This window comes from Cinclus cinclus, chromosome 5 (genome assembly GCF_963662255.1).
Source record: "Cinclus cinclus chromosome 5, bCinCin1.1, whole genome shotgun sequence".
Taxonomy (NCBI): Eukaryota; Metazoa; Chordata; class Aves; order Passeriformes; family Cinclidae; genus Cinclus; species Cinclus cinclus.
This window is the reverse complement of record NC_085050.1, coordinates 1-20404: the sequence shown is the minus strand read 5'-3', so window position 1 is coordinate 20404 and position 20404 is coordinate 1. Positions and strand designations below refer to the sequence as shown.

At 47.8% G+C, this 20404-nt stretch overlaps 1 long non-coding RNA gene across 6 annotated transcripts; it reads left to right on the top strand.

The window, feature by feature from the left end:
• Positions 1-11707: 11707 nt before the first annotated feature.
• LOC134044586 (uncharacterized) lies at positions 11708-20173 on the top strand. 6 transcript variants are annotated; one of them, XR_009933252.1, is made up of 10 exons: positions 11708-11887; positions 12401-12546; positions 13269-13403; positions 13903-14009; positions 15701-15919; positions 16670-16767; positions 17192-17518; positions 17876-18035; positions 18306-18411; positions 18766-18956. It is a non-coding gene; the product is annotated as an uncharacterized LOC134044586 (long non-coding RNA). The 6 variants fall into 6 exon arrangements; XR_009933251.1 differs by lacking the exon at positions 11708-11887 and having other exon boundaries at positions 11928-12546; positions 13276-13403; positions 18766-18954; XR_009933250.1 differs by lacking the exon at positions 11708-11887 and having other exon boundaries at positions 11928-12546; positions 18766-18954.
• The last annotated feature ends 231 nt before the right edge of the window (positions 20174-20404 follow it).

The window sequence follows — 20404 nt, the reverse complement described above, 5'->3', positions numbered from 1 at the left end:
AATAATCTATTTATACATGAAATTATGTATTCATTACAGCTATAAATGGATTAATAATAGTAATAAATGCTAACTTTAATATTGATATAACACACCAATGTATTATGTTGATAGATTACATTACCATTTTAATCTAATAGAATGACTATTCCAATATGAATACATTTCTTTAAAAATATATTGTTAGAACTAATCATATAGTGACATATAGATTTGTAACTATGGAAATATCAATGTGTGTAAGTGTACATATAAATATGAAATAGAAATATAAGTATAGAACAATTAAAAAATATAAATATATTTGTGTGACTAAAAATTGCAGAGATGGGTAACACATTTCTATCCAATATGCAGTATATAATATAAAGAATGAAAATATATAATGTGTAAACGCAAGTTGTAAATAGGAGAACAGAAATATAAAAGTATTAAAACATAGTTTAAAATCCACGTTTCAATGGTTTCATTTGCTTAGAGGTGGGTTTCTTTGTAAAGAATATCAACCAAAATATAAATATGCAAATAGACCCTCTATATGTTTCTATTTCTTAAATTGATTTCTAAAGAGATTTGTACTGCTAGTAGATTCTAATATGAAGATACAGTATCAATCTATGGATAGATTGTAATTTTCATCTAATTAATCTTATAATGACATTTATTTGTAAATCTATATAAATGTATCCAGACATCAATTTATAAATAGAAATATGCCAATTTGAATATGTGTAAGTATACATCTAAATATGAAATAGAAAAAAAATAGAAGTGTAGATGCAGTATTTAATATAAATAAAATTGTATACTGAGTGGTTTATAATGTGTAGACTATATGGATATATGAATTCCACGTAAGTATGCCAAATATAAATAGAAAAATGAATTGAAATATAGTTTTAAAATAAAGGGGTTTTAATTTTCTGTTTTGTTAGAGGCCGGGCTTTTCCATAAAGGATATAAAAATGTGAAGATATAGAATATATAAATGTGTGTGCGTGTGTGTGTGTGTGTGTGTGTGTGTGTGTGTATACATATATACACACACACATAAAATATAAATGTTAGTAATATAAAGATTTCTTAATAAAAATAATATTGTACCCATGTTGTAATTGATGCCAATACACATTAAATTCAATATCCAAAAATAGGTATTGATTATGAATATAAATTAATTATTAACAAACATATCTATATATATATATATATATACACATATATATATATCTAATGGGTTTGGGGTTTTTTTAATTTGTTCATGGCAGGGATTTTTTAGTTTGGGTCGGGGTTTTTTGGGGGGCATTCGTTTATAGTAGGATTTTTTAAAGGGAGGGACCTCGATGTTTTTTGGCCCCTTGTCTCTGTGTGTGTGTGTGTGTGTGTGTGTCTGTGTGTGTGTCTGTGTGTGTGTCTGTCTCTCAGTGTGTGTGTCTGTCTCTCTGTCTGTGTGTCTGTCTCTCTGTCTGTGTGCCCCGTGTCCCCAAAGAGCCGCAGCCCCGGGCTGAGCTCGGCCGCAGTGCTGCCGCCTTGTGGGAAGAGATCGGTACTGCAGCCGTGCCCGGAGCCGGAGCCCGGGCAGTGCTGCCGCCTTGTGGACACAGCGCGGTACTGCAGCCGTGCCCCGAAGCGGCGACGGGCTCCTCCTCGGCGCTGCTGCGGGAGGGCGGTGGGGGCGTGTGACCTTCTCAAGATGGCGGGTGGCCCAAGGTGACGATGCCGTTCCACTGGAACTGATGCGACGCTCGGGACGGCGGACGCAATAGGGCCCCGGCAGAGATACGCTGGGGGGGTGTGTGTGTGTGGGGGGGGGGGGGGGGTGTGTCCTTCTTTTCCCGCCCTTTTTTTTGCCGTCCTATGTAGAAGGTCGGGTGAGTGATGGCCAGGTCGCCATCTTGGGAGTGGCACGCTGCAATTTCCGCCCTACCTGGCGCCATCTTTGGTCCTGGCAGAAGCCACTTCCGGTGGCGTTGCCACCGTTGCTGTGGTAACTGTAAAGCCCCAGATAATGGTGTCTATTGAAGTCGCCTGCCTGAATCCGACCCCCGACGCCGACCGCGCGCTCTCCCGCCGCCTGTCCCACGAGCCATTTCCAGCACCGCTGACCAGTCCGCGCCCGTCCGCGCCGCGTAAAAGGCGACGGAAAATCGCGCCGAGAACGCGGGATCGGTTTCGGGGCCGGATTCAGGCAGGCGAGTTCAATAGTCGCCAATGTAGGGGGCCTTCATTTTCACCTCCCGAAACAAAGATGGCGGAGGCACCGGAAATGGCTTCTGCCAGTACCAAAGATGGCGGCAGGGGAGGGCGGAAATTGCGTCTCGACCTTCCCAAGATGGCGACTCAACCGTCACTCGCCCGACCTTCTACATAGGGCGGCAAAAAAGGGGCGGGGAAAAAGAGGACCCCTCACGGGGTGTCTACTGCATTGCCTGCCCGCGACGCCGACGCCGATCACCCCCCACCCCCCCCGGCGCGATTTTGCGCGGCGTTTCCCATCGTGCCCACACGGGCTGTGGGCTCAGCGGCGCCGCGGACGCGCGGGAGCCCGGCGGGCGCCGACAGGCAGCGGCGGCTCCGCCCCTCTCTCTGCCGGGGTCCTTCCACGGCCGCCGTCGCGGAGAGCGACTCCCGTCCCGCCGCGCCCCGTCTCCGCGCCCCCCGGGTCCGCTCCCGCCCGGGGAACGCATCGACGAAGGAAGAACGGTCGCCCAGCTCCCGGAGCCATCGCCCTACCCGCAGCCGGGAGCAGCCCGCAGGAGGAGGCAGCTGCTCTCTCTGCCGGAGAGGTGAGAGGGGCGGAAGGACGGGGCGGGGTGGGAGAGCGGGCACGGGAGAATTCCCAGGCACAATTCCAGCTCCCCACCCTTGCAGCTGGCAGCAACCCGGTGTCCTCTGCGTGTGGCAGCAGCTGCAGCGCTGGTTTGGAGCAAGCTTCCATGGCATTTTGTTGCAAAGGTGCCCCTTCCAGCCGGGTGCCCCGGCTGGGTTCCCTGGCTGGGAGAGCCCTTGAAGTAGCCAAAGGGAGCAGCTGCTGAGAATTCCGAGCCCGCTGTTCCTGTGGTTCTGGATACAATGTTTCAGTAGTGTGTGCTTCTGTCCTATGTGCTGCTAGATGTACTTCGGAGCAAGTTGACTCTTTCATCTCTCCCCACCTGCTTTCTTCCTAGGTGTACGTTTTATTCAGCAGCACTCAGATGAGAGAAAGGATCTCTGTTCCCATCAGCATAAAAGGAAAAAGTGTGCTCACACAGACCTAAGTTGTTTGGTCAAAAAATTCTTACTTTGGTTTGGTCCAAAAAATGTTATTACTGTGTGCAAGCTCACGGGGAAGATTTTATTCAGCATCACTCAGTGGGACATGAAAGCTCCACTTTCCCTTTTCTTGAACAGCCTGAGACTCAATATTACTTGATATCAATTTTATTACAGGCGTTTTGAACTTTTTGAAGAGCCAGAAGGATTGTTTGTGCATGCATGTGTCACTAATATCCCTCCTCTCTCCAATGCAGGATGGGGGAAAAAAGGCTGCAGAGCTTCCTGCAAGGGGCTGTAAGTGCAAATAAAGAGGAGCCAGAGGTTTAGTTGATATGAAGCACTAGTTCTGAAAAGAGCCTGATGGATTTGCTGATACCAAAACCAGTAGGAATAGGAGACTGAACTCGGGCATGGGGATGGTCTCCTTGGCTTTAAAAAGCTTTAATGGCTTTAAAAGGTATTTCTCTCAGACTGGGTTTATTTGTATTACCCCTTCATTTAATTAAACGAAAAAAAGCCCCGCTCCATCACTGCGGCTGTGATGTGTGACTAAAGCCCATCTTCCCTCCACTGGGAACAGGTGAGAGATGGAACTAAACCCCAAAGGATTTTCTGCTCACTGATGGCACGTGAGTTTTCTTGGGAATTCTCTGCCAAATGTGGTCAGTTGTTCTTGCATGTGGCCATGAGGGGAGTCGAACGTGCCAGCCCAGATCTGCAAACATGCAGTGCCAGAAGGAGAACCCTTGAAGTGTCACCTGGGATGTGTTCCACTGACTCACAAGTGGGTGCTGTGCCCAGGTCCCCTGTCCAAATCCTGGGCGGGGAGAAGCCAGGACTGCACATTGCTCGTGATATGAATTCATTTTTGGGGAGGTTAAATACAAATGAGATGCCAGGGAGGGAATGGCTCCTACGTGTAAATATTTTTGTCCTAAAGGAGCCCTGCCCAGTCTGACTGCTGCCCAGTGCTGCTCCCTGACTGCACGCTCTCTTGGTGAGCCTCTGTCCTGCTGGCCGTGCCTTTTCTGTCCCCGTGCCGCTCCGTGCCCGTCTTTACCCTCCCGAACATGTGGCGTGGTCGATTCCTGTCTCCCGGTCCTGGTTTCCCTTTTTGTCTCTGTGTCCCTGCGTCCTTGCTGTGTGTTCGGGACTCCGTCTTTTTGTCTGTCCTTCTCCGTGCCTCACTCGTGTTCCCGTTCTGTTCCCTGTGGCTCTGTGGTGCTCCCCGTGCCATTGTTTCCCCCGGGATCCCTGTGTCCCCTTCGCTGCCCCTGTTCTTTTTTAATCCCTCTCTCGTGCTGCCCATCTAGCATCCCTTTTTTGTGGTTTTGTTTTCTATTTTTTTTTCCTCCATTTCATCCTGCACCCCGATCTTCATTTTCTTTCCTGTGTCCTCTCTGCTGCCACTCTCTGCCTCGTGTCCTCTGTGTCTGCGGGGCTGGGGAGGAACTTCAGCCCTCCTGGGGGCTGCCCCCCCCCCCCCCCCCCCCCCCCCTTTTCCTTGTGCCAGCAGGGTCCCTTTTTGGGGGCATGGACCCGTGGGAAGGGTTCCCATCAAGGGCCGTGCTGCCGTCCAGGGCAGCTGGAGCGGTTCTGTGCCTTCATTTTGGGGGTGAGGAAAGAAGGCTGAGGGGGGGACGGGGTGCAGACTCGGGGGGCTCCGATGTGTTTCGGGGCAGCCCGAGGTCCCCGGCAGAGGGAGCCACGCTGCGGCGCAGGAGCAGGGGAGTGGGGAATGGGGGGGGGGGGGGGGGGGCCGTGCTGGGTGCCCTCCCCCAGAGGGACCCACGGGTGCCAGGACATTCCCACGGAGGGGTGGCCGTAGAATACATGAAAAATAGCAATATAAAAAAAAGACCTAAATCTCGTTGAAAAGAAGTATTTGATTGGTTTTTATTTGGTTAGAGCCAGGGGTTTTATATAGGATATATAAGTCTAAAATATACGGAATGCAATAGAAAAATAAATTTTAAAAGCATTTGTATAAATATAAAATATAAACACAGAAGTTACACATCTCTATAAAATACAGAGTATATAATATAAATAAAGCATATATTATCAAAATACATAATGTATAAATATAAGTTGTAAAAGATGAAACTAGAAATATAAAGAGATTTAACTATGGTTTAAAATAAATGTTTTATTGGTTTTTAATTGGTTAGGGGCAGGGTGTTGAAGAAATAATATAAGCAACAGATAAATATCCAAATAAAATAAGGACAAATGGTATAAGCCATAGATAAATATACAAATGTACAATAAAATACAGGCATGAAATTAGAAATGCATCTATAAATATATGTAAGTATAAATCTATATAGAATCAGAAAAGTATTTATGTAGTATTTATGTAGTATTTAATACAATTAATATTGAATCTATTCTTATAGTATAATATGTACGTAATATAAATGTACAAATTACAGATATAAATATGAAAAATGCACGTAGAAAAATATATTTGAATATAGTATAAAACAAAGTGGTTTGTTGGTTTCCATATGGTTAGAAGCACAGCTTTTTAACGAATGATATTAAACATAAAAGCATACAAATATGTTAAATATCAAGATATAGATATACATAAAATAAATAGTAGTAGTAGAAAGATATATAATAAAAAGTAAAAACAATGTCTTGTCTATATTTTGCACCATATTAGAATATAAATTAAATTGAATATATAAAGATATGTGTAGACTATGAATATATATATAAAATAAATAATAGCAAATAGATACATATATATATATCTCAATATATATATATCTAAAGGGTTTTGTTTGTTTTCATTTCATTAGAGGAAGGCATTCTTTAGTTTCGGCTGGGGTTTATTTTGGTGCATTCATTTAGGGGGATTTCCTGAAGGGATGGATCTCGTTGTTTCATTCCCCCCCCCCATCCCTTGTCTGTCTGTCTGTCTGTCTGTCTGTCTGTCCGTCCCCAAAGCGCCGCAGCCCCGGGCTGAGCTCGGCGGCAGTGCTGCCGCCTTGTGGGCACAGCGCGGTACTGCAGCCGTCGCCTGTCTGGGATGCAGCCCCACAGCGAGCAGTCCGGAGCAGAAGTGTGAAAGCTGGGATCCTTTGACTTCTGCAGGGGGACTTCATTTTCTTTTCCTCTTCTTCTCTTCCAGGACCGGAGAAACGGTTCCACTCCTCCCATCTTTGCCAAAAGCTGTGGTGTTTGAGGAGCCAGAGCCAAGGTGCCTTCAGCACCAGGGCTCTGCACTGGAGGGCTCCCGGTCCTGACCGCGCAGGGTTCCCCTTTTCCTCCCCGCTGGGATGAAGTGTCTATGGAATCTGGGTGAAACTGCAGCTCTGCTGGTATCCAGGGACGTGAGGTTCCGGGAGACTGCGTTTCCCTGTGGCTTTCCAGGTCGGCAGGAGCCGGAGGAAATGGGGTGCCAGAGCCGTGCCCCATCAGGCCGTGTTTGCCTCTGAGGAACAGAGAGTCCAGGCTGAGGTGAGATTGCCAGGAGTGCTTGGATGGATGAGCTAGCTGTGCGGGGAACGGGGAGCTCGGAATCGCAGCTGCTGCTGGATCCATTGCCTTAGGTCTGCTCCGTCTGTGTCTGTGCCAAGTGGGATTTGTGCTGGGGAGAGAGGTGCTGTGGGGAGCCAAAGGTGGAGTAAATCCTCTCTGGGGATGGGCAGCGAAGGACTGAGTAGCAGGGAAAGGAGAGGATTTCTAAAGGATACGACTGTTTCTGCCAAGAGCGGGGTGGAGCAGCGATGGGGGTGGTTGGGTTTGGCCTGGGCTCTGTTATTCTTGGTGCCATTTTAAAATTCTGTCGTGTGATTTACTGTCCGGGAGCTTTCGAACGAGAGCTGACGGAAATGTAGGTTAAGCCTTGGAAGTTGGGTCCATTGACTGCAGCAGCTCGCCGAGGCTGGAGGACTGGGGTGATGGCTGCTCCCAGGAAAGGTTACTTATTTATTGATACTGTGTCACATTTCCCTCAGCCCGGAATGGCTGTGAGTTTGTGCTCTTCTCAGTGGGGAATTGGAGAAGGTTTTGGTGTAATTAGAAGTTGGAGAAAAATCCTGCTAAATAAAAGTCTCCCCTCTGTCCCCCCCTAAGTTATCCCAGTTTGTCCCAGCTTGGAGCTGCGCAGAAGTCAGGCAGGGGAAATGACATCAGGGATACAGCTGTCAGTTCCGAGGCAGAGAGAGAAGATGTAGCAGCCAAGGGCAGGGGAGGGGAAAGGTTTCAGAAAGCATTTCTGTGGTGTAATGAATGCCAATTTCTGCTTGCCCAGGGAGAAGAGGACGAACTCCCAGCCATTCAGGCCTGACAGTCCCCTGCAGCGAGAGCATACACTGGAAGAGTTCAGGGTCGAAGACAAGGCTGAGGGAAAATCCAGGGTATTTGTAAGGGATGATGAGAGGTGGGTCCAGGGTGAGAATCCAGTGGGTAAAGGGAAAAGTGGTGTAAGGGAGGAGTAATACAGGGCAGGGGCCGATAAGGTAGGATGGGTGGAACAGTGCAGTGAACATAAACCAATGGGGGCGGGGTACAAGGATACAAGAACTTTCCAGAGCTGGGAGGAGACAAGGGATGACATAACTGAGAATAGAGGCAACCAATGGGAAATGAGGTTTATAAAGCTTTACCATAAAGAATTTTTAAAACCTTTGACAACCTTCTTAGGAGCTATTCTCAACTTAAACAAATGCCCTCCAAGGTCGGGGGCCATGGGCCAACTCCTCACCCAAAACACTGGTCTGGCTTGCCATGTCAGTCAGTCCGATTCCTACACTGGGCCTCTGCATGATATTCGCCCAGAAGCTGCCTTTCAAGGACTGAAGTGGAACAAAAGGTATAAAAGAAATGTCATTCCCAGAGGGAAAACCGTTTCAGTTCTCTTGTGTCTGGTTTTTTTTTTTTTTTTTTTTTTTTACAGTTACCTCAAAATTCCCGGATCCAGAACAGCTACTCTGAGTGTTTTGGTAGAGATTCCAAAGCAGGATACAGTAGGTTTCAAAGTACACCTTGGAAAATCAATCATTTGTCTGCAGCATGCAGCAGGTAGGTGTGATGTCTGTAACTGGTCTTAGTTGATGCAGAGGTACTTTGAAAAAAATGTTTAATCTTTCATCTCTTCCCAGCTTCATTCTTCCTAAGTGTACTATTTATTCAGCAGGACTCAGATGAGAGAGAGGGGGGACTCCCTTCACATCATCGTGAAAGGAAAAATCATTCAGTGACTTACAGTCTTAGTGACTGTTCTGTGTAAAAGCAGGATTGTTTTTCCATCAGACCTTGCCTGACGTACCAACCGGTCTGTGCGTTAACAGGTGTCTAAGAAAGGTCAAAAGGGAATAACTCCATGTCGTTCACTTGTGTGAATCTTGGTGGGGAGCAGAGCCGAGAGTAAACTGCGGTGAGGGGGAGGTTACTGAAGCCCCAGTTTGTTTCCAGTGAGCGTGGTGTTGTGGTGTTCAAAGTTACAGGTGCCTGCTGGCCTGGAGCTGGATACTTCTGCCTCTGCTTTCTTTGGGGGTTGATGATTCCTTATGTTTATGTTGGTGTGCCAGACAAATTTTTAAAGGTATTTCTATCAGACTGGGTTTATTTGTATTACCCCTTCATTTAATTAAAAGAAAAAAAGCCCCGCTCCATCACTGCTGCTGTGATGTGTGACAAAAGCCCATCTTCCCTCCACTGGGAACAGGTGAGAGATGGAACTAAACCCCAAAGGATTTTCTGCTCACTGATGGCACGTGAGTTTTCTTGGGAGTTCTCTGCCATATGTGGTCAGTTGTTCTTGAATGTGGCCATGAGGGGAGTTGAACGTGCCAGCCCAGATCTGCAAACATGCAGTGCCAGAAGGAGAACCCTTGAAGTGTAAACCGGGATTTATTCACCTGACTCGCAAGTGTGTGCTGTGCCCAGGTCCCCTGTCCAAATCCTGGGCGGGCAGAAGCCAGGACTGCACATTCCTCATGATATGAATTCAGGAGTGTTTTTGGGTCGGGGTCGTGGTGGGGAGGTAAATAAAAACGAGATGCCAGTGAGGGAGTGGCTTTTAACTGTAAATATTTTTGTCCTAAAGGAGCCCTGCCCAGTCTGACTGCTGCCCAGTGCTGCTCCCTGACTGTATGCTCCCTTTGGTGAGCCTCTGTCTTGCTGACCGTGTTTTTGTTTGTTGGGTTTTGTTGTTGTATTTTTTGTTGGTTTTTTGTTTTCCTTTGTTTTGTTTTGTTTTGTTTTTTGTTTTTTTTTTTTTTTTTGTTTTTGTTTGGTTTGTTTTGTTGTTTTTATTTTCTTTTTCCATTTCATCCTGCACCCCGATCTTCATTTTCTTCCCGTGTCCTCTCTGCTGCCACTCTCTCTTTCTGCCTCGTGTCCTCTGTGTCAGCGGGGCTGGGGAGGAACTTCACCCTTCCTGTGGGCTGCCCCCTGCCCCCCCCCCCCCCCCCCCCCCCCCTTTCCTTGTGCCAGCAGGGTCCCTTTTTGGGGGCATGGACCCGTGGGAATGGTTCCCAGCAAGGGCCGTTCTGCCATCCAGGGTAGCTGGAACGGTTCTGTGCCTTCATTTTGGGGGTGAGGGAAGAAGGCTGAGGGGGGGACGGGGTGGAGACTCGGGGGGCTCCGATGTGTTTCGGGGCAGCCCGAGGTCCCCGGCAGAGGGAGCCACGCTGCGGCGCAGGAGCAGGGGAGTGGGGAATGGGGGGGGGGGGGGGGGGCCGTGCTGGGTGCCCTCCCCCAGAGGGACCCACGGGTGCCAGGACATTCCCAGGGAGGGGTGGCCGTGGAATACATGAAAAATAGCAATATAAAAAAAAGACCTAAATCTCGTTGAAAAGAAGTATTTGATTGGTTTTTATTTGGTTAGAGGCAGGGGTTTTATATAGGTTATATAAGTATAAAATGTACGGAATACAATAGAAAAATAATTTTAAAAAATATTTGTATAAATATAAAATATAAACAAAGAAGTTACACATCTATATAAAATACTGAGCATATAATATAAATAAAGCAAATATTATCAAAATATATAATGTGTAAATCTACATTGTGAAAGATGAAACTAGAAATATAACAAGATTTAACTATTATTTAAAATAAATGTTTTATTGGTTTTTAATTGGTTAGGGGCAGGGTGTTGAAGAAATAATATAAGCAACAGATAAATATCCAAATAATATAAGGACAAATGGTATAAGCAATAGAAAATTGTACAAATGTACAATAAAACACAGACATAAAATTAGAAATGCATTTATAAATATATGAAAGTATAAATATGTATAGAATCAGAAAAGTATTTATGTAGTATTTAATACAAATAATATTGAATATATTCTTATAGTGTATTATATCATATACGTAATATAAATTTATAAATTACAGATATAAATATGAAAAATGCAACTAGAAAAATATATTTGAATATAGTTTAATATTAAGTGTTTTTTTGGTTTCTATTTGGTTAGAAGCACACCTTTTTAATGAATGATATTAAAAATAAAAACATACAAATATGTTAAATATAAAGATATAGATATACATAAATAGTAGTAGTAGAAAGACATATAATAAAAAGCAAAAACAATATATTGTGTAAAGTTTGCAATATATTAGAATATAAATTAAATTGAATATATAAAGATATGTGTAGACTATGAATATAAATATAAAATAAATAATAACAAGTAGATTCATATGTGTATATATCTCAATATATATATATCTAAAGCGTTTTGTTTGTTTTCATTTGGTTAGAGGAAGTGTTTCTTTAGTTTTGGCTGGGGTTTATTTTGGTGCATTCATTCAGGGGGATTTCCTGAAGGGATGGATCTCGTTGTTTCATCCCCCCCATCCCTTGTCTGTCTGTCTGTCCGTCCCCAAAGTGCCTCAGCCCCGGGCTGAGCTCGGCGGCAGTGCTGCCGCCTTGTGGGCACAGCGCGGTACTGCAGCCGTGCCCCGATCCCGTGCCCTGCTCCTTCCTCCTCGCTACTGTCGGGGGACGGGGCGGGGGGGGGGTCGGGGTCGAGGGGAGTTCCTGTCAGACCCGGCAGGCCTGCTTTTGCTTGTTGATTTTTCAGTTTTCTGAGGAGGAGCATTTTTGAGTTCTGGTGTCGCTCTGTTCCATCCTGCTTCTTGTCTCTCAGCCTGCCTGTATATTTCTCTTTCTTTCTTCCTTCCTCTCCTTTTCCCTTTGTCCTGCACCGTGACCATATTTTGTTCCCTTTCACTATCCCTTTGCCTGTAGCTGTGTGCACCTGCTGCCCAGTGCTCGTCACTTACTGTACCCTCTTTCGGCAAGCCTCCGTTCAACCCGAGTTCGCAGCGGTGGCGACTGCGCCGGTCCGCCCGCCACCGTGCCGCGTCATCGCCCGGGCCCGCCCACCCGTGCGCGTCATCGCCTGGGCTGCCGCCCACCCATGTCGCGTCATCGCCCTGGCCCGCCCACTCCTTCGCGTCATCGCCCCGCGCCGCCCGGCAGCATCATCGCCCCGGCCCGGCCGCATCAGCACCCCGGACCCCCCCGGCGCGCGGCATCATCATCCGGGGCTGCCGCTCCACATCACCACCCAGGGCCGCTTCCCCGGCTCATCTCGCCGCCCCAGCCCGCCCGGCTGCAACGCCGCGCTCCCCCGCTCTGCCGGCCCAGGTGAGCCTGCAGGGGGGCTGCTGCTCTTTGGTGTCCCAGGGCTTGCCTCAGGATGGAAGAGCCTTTCCTTTCTCTGTGCAGAGTTAAAAGCAAGGGGCTGCCCTAATTGTAGTTTTTCTTTCTGACCCTTTTTCACAGGGAGGTTGTGCTTTTTGGGTATTCTGTGTCAGTTTTCACTCTTGGCCAGAATTTTCTGTGGTTCTGGTGGAGTGTAGTGGTTGCTGCTCCTTGCCTGGGGACACAGTGGCCTTGGGAAGCATCTCTGTAAATCAGAGTTATGCTGGGTTGATGCCTGAAAACTAGGTGAGAATACACTACTCCGCAGTGTAAGGCTTACAGCGCAGGTACTTGTTTATTCAACGCCACGAGTGAGGGGGATTGCTCCACCACAAACTCACTCGTCCGTTCTTTGCACAGTACTGGCTTGTATACTTTTTTTTTTTTAACTTGGTGTGCTCATTCGTCTTTCTTATCCTTCATATGGAAACATATTTTCTAATTACATGATTACAGAAGTCCTTGTGGCACAGGAGCCATGCTGCTTGCAGATGTTTAGAGAAATTGGATTCAGTGAGTTCTGTAGAAATCTTCTGCTTACCTTTTAATCTTCTGGAGAAGCTGGACTGGAACGTGGAAGCTCAGGGGAGACCTTCCCACAGGTATTTGTATTCAGTGCCGTTGTGTGCATCTTTGCTGCATTTTCCTCGTTAGGGAAGGGACTCGTTCGTGTTGGTTTTGCTTTTCAGTCAGCAGGGGTGCAGGTATTCAGGGTTCAGCCAAAGGAAGATTCCAAAGGGAGTTTTAGGGATGGCTGCGGCCGGCTTTCCCAGAGTCGGTTTCTTTAATTTTGGTTTTGTGCCCTAAACAATTTGACACTGTTTTTTGACCCAGGATTTAGCAAGACAATCCCGAAGTAAAGTTCCTTTGCTGTTATTGCTGGGAATGTTTTTGCTCTGTTGCCTGGAAAGGCCGACCTGGAACAGAGACTAGACAGAGTAAAAGGAATAAAAGAGGTATTTATTGAAAGGATACACTTTGGGGCAGTGCGACATCCCGGCCAGGACTACACCCAAGTCAGATTCCACATGGATGCCAGTAACAAGTCTTTACACTTTTATAAGTTTTGGTTCATCTCCATATTGGGGTTTATTATCCAGCCACAGCCTCAGGCTATGAACTCTCAGCCACCTGGCTTGCTCCCTTTCCCTCACCGTTGCTTTTGCTTTTTTGGGTATCACTTGTCCTTGATTGTCTAGCTAGAAAGGAATTGTTTTGTCTAACTATCCTGTAAAGAGAACTTACTAACACCTAATATGAAGTTTCACAGTTACACACTAAGCAGCAGAGATTCTGAAAAATACAAAAGCTAAAACTTTTAAAGCTCCAAGGTGTGAGCTCCAAGTCCCTCTGTACCTGAGGACTCAAAGGTGTTCGGGTGTGACAGCAGATGGGAAACCTGTGATGTGCAAGTCACCCAGTTGGAAGCGGTGCTGGAGCTTGGAGTGTGAGGGACTGGGTGAGTTTTTATCAGTGGCACGTGCTGGGAGTCTATGTCATGATGATTTTTTGCCTTTTCTCTTTACATTCCTTTTATGTATCCTTAGCATGCATCCTTGTAATTGTTTAAATCTGGTCTATTAGCATAGTCCTGGTATTCTGCTAGGCAAGAAGATCAAGCATCCTAAAGGCCTCCCAGCTGGAAGCTGGAAAGCCTGACACTGTCTTGAGAAACCAAGGTTCTCTCCTTGGGAGGGTATTTTGTAAAGCAGGATTAAGCCCCCCCTGGGGGGGAATACTTTCAGATAGGGAGATGTCACGCCACTCAATGAAGCTTCTCTTTGGGCCATCTTGGTCGGTGGTGCCGACGTGCAAGGTCCGTACAGTTGTACACACGGTGCACCGGCTGTGTGCATTTCGTGTATTCCTCCTTGACCACTTGTTGCACCGAGGATCCTTGTTAAATACCACGGTTCAATCCCTTTTATCGGTTAACCGTGTTTGTCTCATCTTTCTAGGACCAGGGAAAAAGGCATCAAGTGAGTGGTGTGCCCTGGGGACAGGCGGAGCCTGTCCTTACCCGTCTGCCAGGAGCATCTGAAGGAAAGCAAACACAGAGATTGAGGTAAGTCGGTTGGCATAGGGGATGTGCTGTTTCCACAGGGCTTTTATGTGGCAAGTTTTATGGAGGATGTTGTTCCAAGGGAAATGGTGCTTCACGTGTGAAGTTTCACTTTCCTGTCACAAAGCTTTGGGAACCCTCAGGGACGCAGCGTGGGATATTTGACCCGTGAAATGGGTCCCATTTTTGTGTAAAATAGCCATTTTTTACTGGTTTGTGGTTTTTCTGCCTTTGGAGGAGTGTGAGGCTGACCGGTTCGGTTGGTGTCTGGGAATGGGGAGGGTGTTCTGGGTTCCAGCAGCACTCCCAGGGCTGCTGCTTTGAGATGCAGTGCTGAACCCAGCAATCTTCCCGCTCTGCAAACGTGGGAGTGAGTGGAAGAGCAAGTGGCAAAGCTGGGCTTTTCTCCTTAAATCCCAGAACAGCTGGGTTTAAGTTCTGTCAGCCAGAGGGGGGAATGAACCCTGGTGCCAGGGGCCATCCTGGGGGCACTGGACTGGTGTTAGCATCTTGTCTCTTATCTTTCGCATGATGTGATTGTCACTTGATGAGAGAAGGCAGAAAATGAGGCAGGAGGGGGAGCTCATTTTGTTTCTGTGAACTCCAGGCTTGGGGCAGCTGCAGAGCACTTTGGTTTCAAAAACTGCTGCCCCGACACAGTGAACTTGACCCTCTCTTGGGCACTTTGGGATCCTTCCGTGCCGCTCTTCCCCTGATCCTTCACCTGCGAGGTGCGGGCTCAGAAACCCCTGCCCCTGCTCGACGGGTTTTTACAAGTACAAATTGATTTTCTTAGAGAAGCCATCAGGCGTAATGAGAATCTGTGGAAAACAGGGGGTTGGTACACTAGCTGATAGTAGGTCTTGGGCTTTTCTTCTTTTCTTTAACTTGTTCTTAAAAGGAGCCCTAAACTGGAAAACTGAATGGGGAGGGGAGGGGAGGGGATGGGAGCTGCTTTTCATTTTTATGAATTATTGCTTTGGATTTTGGTACGTCAAGTGACACCACCAAAATAAGATTGGAAGAACCGAGCTTCAGGACTCCGCGCTTAATTCTTTTAGTGTGTTTGTGTGGGTGCAGGAAATGCCAAATCCCAAAGCAATTCTATGTCTGTAACATGAAGGTGTGGGGTTTTCACGTATGCTTTTATGGTCTGAAGGCTTTTCTTGTGTCCCAAAAGCCACAAGGAACCTGCCAGAAGCAGGCCTTCATTGCATATGTGGGATTTCATTTTGCTCTCGGAGTCTTCCCTCCGATCTTCTCTCGAGTTCTTGTTCCAGAGGGGCTCTGACAAGGGGTGCGTTACCTTGATAAATGGGAATGAGATTGCCCAAGTCTGTCAGGAAAGCAAAACCATCCCCGAGGTTTGTTTGGCCAAAGACGGACCATGACGACGTCCGTACTGGCGGAGGCTGTGAGTGCTGATACTTTTGGGTGGTGTGGTGCCTCTGGCCCCTCACAAGTCAGGGCGAGGCTGAAGGAAGGAGGGAAGCTGCCACAGCTGCAGGTGAGGGCAGTGTAGGCTGTTTCCAGCTGCTTGGTACAGAACTGTGAGAACTGGAAGAACAGCTTTCCTCCTTCTTTCTCTCCATCACTGGGCACGAAGGATATTAGGATGTAGCTGCACTAAGTTGTGTCATTTGTGGGTTGTTGATTGGTTGTTGTTTCTTCTGGCTTTTTTATGTATTTCCAAGTGGTGCAGTGAGGAGCAAGTTGCTGGCTTATGTGATTTCTGACTGAGCTGCCACAGAAACGGGCATCTGTGTGTGCACATGCTTCCTGGCAAATCCAGATGTGACGTGGAAATCCTAGGGGAGGATTTCCAGCCTTGACCACGCATGACACAGGCTTGTGAAAATGGAAATGGCCTTGGCAGAAGAGCAGCTGTGAAGTGAAGCAGAACTGCAATACAGGTAAGCAGAAAAAACAAGTGAAGTGGTACTTGTTGGTCCTGCGTGCGCCTCGCGCCTCTGCCTGCTGCCAGCACTTGGTGGTGCAGCTCGACAGAGTCCCTTTCAGTGTTTGTTGGGTTTGATTTCTGCGGTCAGTTCCCGTAAACAGCTCCCCTCCTTTACCGCACCCATCCCTGGTGTGGGACCAGACTCACCCTTAGCGTGGAGGAATTCTCTGCTCCCCTGGAGAGGGGCTGAAGGCAGGGCTTATGAGCAGAGGGAAAACAACCAAACCGTGGGCACTGTATCCTGGATGCACGCAGCACCACGTGTATTCCAAGTTCCCAGCACGGATGAATGTAAACAAGAAAATGCCTGTTCCTTCACTTGTCCAGCTCTCCCCCCTGCTTCCCCATGCTCTTGTCCCTGGTGTGCCAAGGTCCTGCATCTCCCTGGCTCTGCAGCTGCAGCCCACCTTGTCCCGCCTGTGGCAAAGAAAATATGGGCCTGAGATTTTTTTAGCAGCTATCCATTCATTTAAAGAACACAAAGTGCATACAGTGCAGAAGAGTCTTTAGGAAAGACATCCAAAGAAGGGACTGTGCTTTTCCTGTAGTTCTCCTTCCTGTTTTCACCTGGGCTGGAAGGATGGGCATGGCCAGTATTTATCATATGAAAATGATGTTACTAAATTTGTCCAGAAGTTCTGATTATTATTATCATTGTTCCTCATTTTCTGACAGTAAACATTCTCATTTTGCCTTTCCCAAGTTGTTTCCAGGTGCTGCCCAGGATGGACATCTGTGGCCTCAGACAGCGATTGCCTAGGAGGAAGGGGAGGCTTTGCACAGCTCACCTGCACAGCTCAGGTGGATGGGACAGGATTGGTGTGGCCTGAGAAGGCATGAACAGCTGTCTGTGTTCTGCAGTGCCTTGAAACCTTTCTCTGTCAAGTTTTGGAGGGGTTTCTCTTTGGGATTTCTTGTGATGCAGCACCCCGGGTGTCCCTTTGTGCAAAGTCCAGTGGTGAAGGGTTGAGTGAGTGACAAGTGGGGTCTGGCATGAAAATGGTTCTGTTAAAATGGAGCAAAGAATGCAGTAAGAAAAACGAGCATCCTTGTAATGTCTGAAAGGGTTAGGAGGAAGAATGCAGGAGAGGGGCACTTTTATATTTGAATCGGTGTCACCTGTCTTGGATCAAGCCCCACAGTGAGCAATCAGAGCAGAAGTGTGAAAGCTGGGATCCTTTGACTTCTGCAGGGGACTTCATTTTCTTTTCCTCTTCTCTTCCAGGACCGGAGAAACGTTTCCACTCCTCCCGTCTTTGCCAAAAGCTGTGGTGTTTGAGGAGCCAGAGCCAAGAGGCTTCAGCACCAGGGCTCTGCACTGGAGGGCTCCTGGTCCTGACCGCACAGGGTTCCCCTTTTCCTCCCCGCTGGGATGAAGTGTCTATGGCATCTGGGTGAAACTGCAGCTCTGCTGGTATCCAGGCACGTGAGGTCCGGGGGACTGCATTTCCCTGTGGCTTTCCAGGTCAGCAGCAGCCAGAGGAAATGGGGTGCCAGAGCCGTGCCCCATCAGGCCGTGTTTGCCTCTGAGGAACAGAGAGTCCGGGCTGAGGTGAGATTGCCAGGAGTGCTTGGATGGATGAGCTGTGCGGGGAACGGGGAGCTCGGAATCGCAGCTGCTGCTGGATCCATTGCCTTAGGTCTGCTCCGTCTGTGTCTGTGCCAAGTGGGATTTGTGCTGGGGAGAGAGGTGCTGCGGGGAGCCAAAGGTGGAGTAAATCCTCTGTGGGGATGGGCAGCGAAGAACTGAGTAGCAGGGAAGGAGAGGATTTCTAAAGGATACGACTGTTTCTGCCAAGAGCGGGGTGGAGCAGCGATGGGGGTGGTTGGGTTTGGCCTGGGCTCTGTTATTCTTGGTGCCATTTTAAAATTCTGTAGTATGGTTTACTGTTTGTGATCTTTCTAACAGGAGCTGGCAGAAATGTTGGTTAAGCCTTAGAAGTTGGGTCCATTGACTGCAGAAACTTGCCGAGGCTGGAGGACTGGGGTGATGGCTGCTCCCAGGAAAGGTTACTTATTTATTGATACTGTGTCAGATCTCCCTCAGCGACTGCCAGCCCGGAATGGCTGTGAGTTTGTGCTCCTCTCAGTGGGGAATTGGAGAAGGTTTTGGTGTAATTAGAAGTTGGAGAAAAATCCAGCTAAAAAGTCTCACCTCTGTCCCCGCTAAGTTGTCCCAGTTTGGAGCTGCGCAGAAGCCAGGCAGGGGAAATGACGTCAGGGATACAGCTGTCTATTCCAAGGCAGAGAGAGAAGATGTAGCAGCCAAGGGCAGGAGAGGGGAAAGGTTTCAGAAAGCATTTCTGTGGTGTAATGAATGCCAATTTCTGCTTGCCCAGGGAGAAGAGGACGAACTCCCAGCCATTCAGGCCTGACAGTCCCCTGCAGCGAGAGCTCAGCACGCATCCCCAGAGGCAAGTCCAGCAGGAGAAAGAAGGAAAAAAGGTGATTTCTTTTGCTTGCAAGTCATTTCCAGTTCTGAAAGCCCAGCCAACATTTTCTCTTGATTGTGGTCGGGTGAAGCACGAGCAGCTGGCACGGGTCGTGCCGTGGATGTAGCCGCAAAGCCCGGGGTCACTGAGACGGGGCACGAGAGGAGTTTGTGTAGGAAAATGCCGAGGGGTTGTCCACGGGAGCGAGGAGGCATTTCTGAGGGGATTGCTGAGGGAGTTGAAGGGAGCCTGGCAGAGAATTTCTCTGGGAAATTTCTGCGAGGGCCTTGGGGAGCGCAGCCAGGGCTCTCCAGGGCTAGCAGGCAGGGCTCAGCCCTCGGGACTCTGTGTCCTCCTTCCCTTGCAGCAGCCGGCGAGGAAGGGAGGAGAGGCTCCGTGCGGGCTGAGGCCTACGGGAGAGAGCGAGCAGAGGAGCGGCCTGGGGCTGGAGAGGGGCAGGAGAAAGGCAAATGGACCTTGCTGGGGTAACTGGGGGAACAGAATGGACACTTGGATGAGCAGTGCAGGTGAGGAGTGGATCGGAGTTCACCTGCAGAGAAAGAGGGAGGGGATCTTTTGGAGGTAAAAGCTGAGGCCATGAGTTCAGTGACCTCGGCACAAGTTGTGTTTGCACAGAGTGGGAGCAGAGGTGAAGGGCGATCCAAAGGCCGCCCTGCTTGACCTCTGAATTCCAGGATAGTCTGTCAGCACACCAAGCTAGGAACTGTTGGGAAAAATAAAGCAGCACTGCCATTCTGGACCTCTGCACAATATTCACCCAGAACTCACTTTTCAAGGACTAAAATGGAGCAAAAGCTATAAAAGAATTGTAATTCCAAGAGGGAAAATAGTCTTCAAAAAACAAGTCCACGGGGGCCTGGATGCTGATCCCTATTGCTGGTCCATGAGAGCATCTGAGAGGTCAGGTTTCAAACTGTTTGATTTGACAGGAAACTGGTTTGTTCCTTCTGGCGTGTAGGATCATTGGCTTGGCATGGGCCCGGGAACTAGACCTTTTCCATCTAGGAAAAGAGTTAGGGAGCTGTTTGAAAAGCTAGTCCTGGAGATAGACAGCTTGGCTCGGTATTGCTGTGTGGAAATAGAAGAATATCTCTTCTGATTTTTCTCTCATCTTTCTTGCACAGCTGTTTTTGTATTCCTTACTTGCGTTCCCATCGGGGCCGTGTGGCTTGGAGCTCGGGAGCTGGATCTGTTACTTACCCACATCAGATTGGTGTGCACTGGTTCAGGAGGTAAGCTACAGGGTGACTTGGAAGCTCTGAAAGAAGGAGAAGAAGCTCTTATGTGTCCCTGCAAAACGATTTGGCTCCATCAGGCTGTTAATTTGGGGAACTAACACTTCATCTGTAACGTTCTGTGCTCTGCCATCATTGCTGTGAGCCCTGAAAGCCTCCTGAGCTGTTCTCACACAGACCTAACTTGTTTGGTCAAAAAATTCTTACTTTGGTTTGGTCAATAAAAAGGTATTACTGTGTGCAAACTCACGGGGAAGAATTTATTCAGCATCACTCAGTGGGACATGAAAGTTCCACTTTCCCTTTTCTTGAACAGCCTGAGACTTAATATTACTTGATATCAATTTTATTACAGGCGTTTTGAACTGTTTGAAGAGCCAGAAGGATTGTTTGTGCATACATGTGTCACTAATATCCCTCCTCTCTCCAATGCAGGATGAGGAAAAAAGGCTGCAGAGCTTCCTGCAAGGGGCTGTAAGTGCAAATAAAGAGGAGCCAGAGGTTTATTTGATATGAAGCACTAGTTCTGAAAAGAGCCTGATGGATTTGCTGATACCAAAACCAGTAGGAATAGGAGACTGAACTCGGGCATGGGGATGGTCTCCTTGGCTTTAAAAAGCTTTAATGGCTTTAAAAGGCATTTCTATCAGACCTGGTTTATTTGTATTACCTTTCATTAAATTTTAAAATAAAAAAGCCCCGCTCCATCACTGCTGCTGTCATGTGTGACAAAAGCCCATCTTCCTTCCA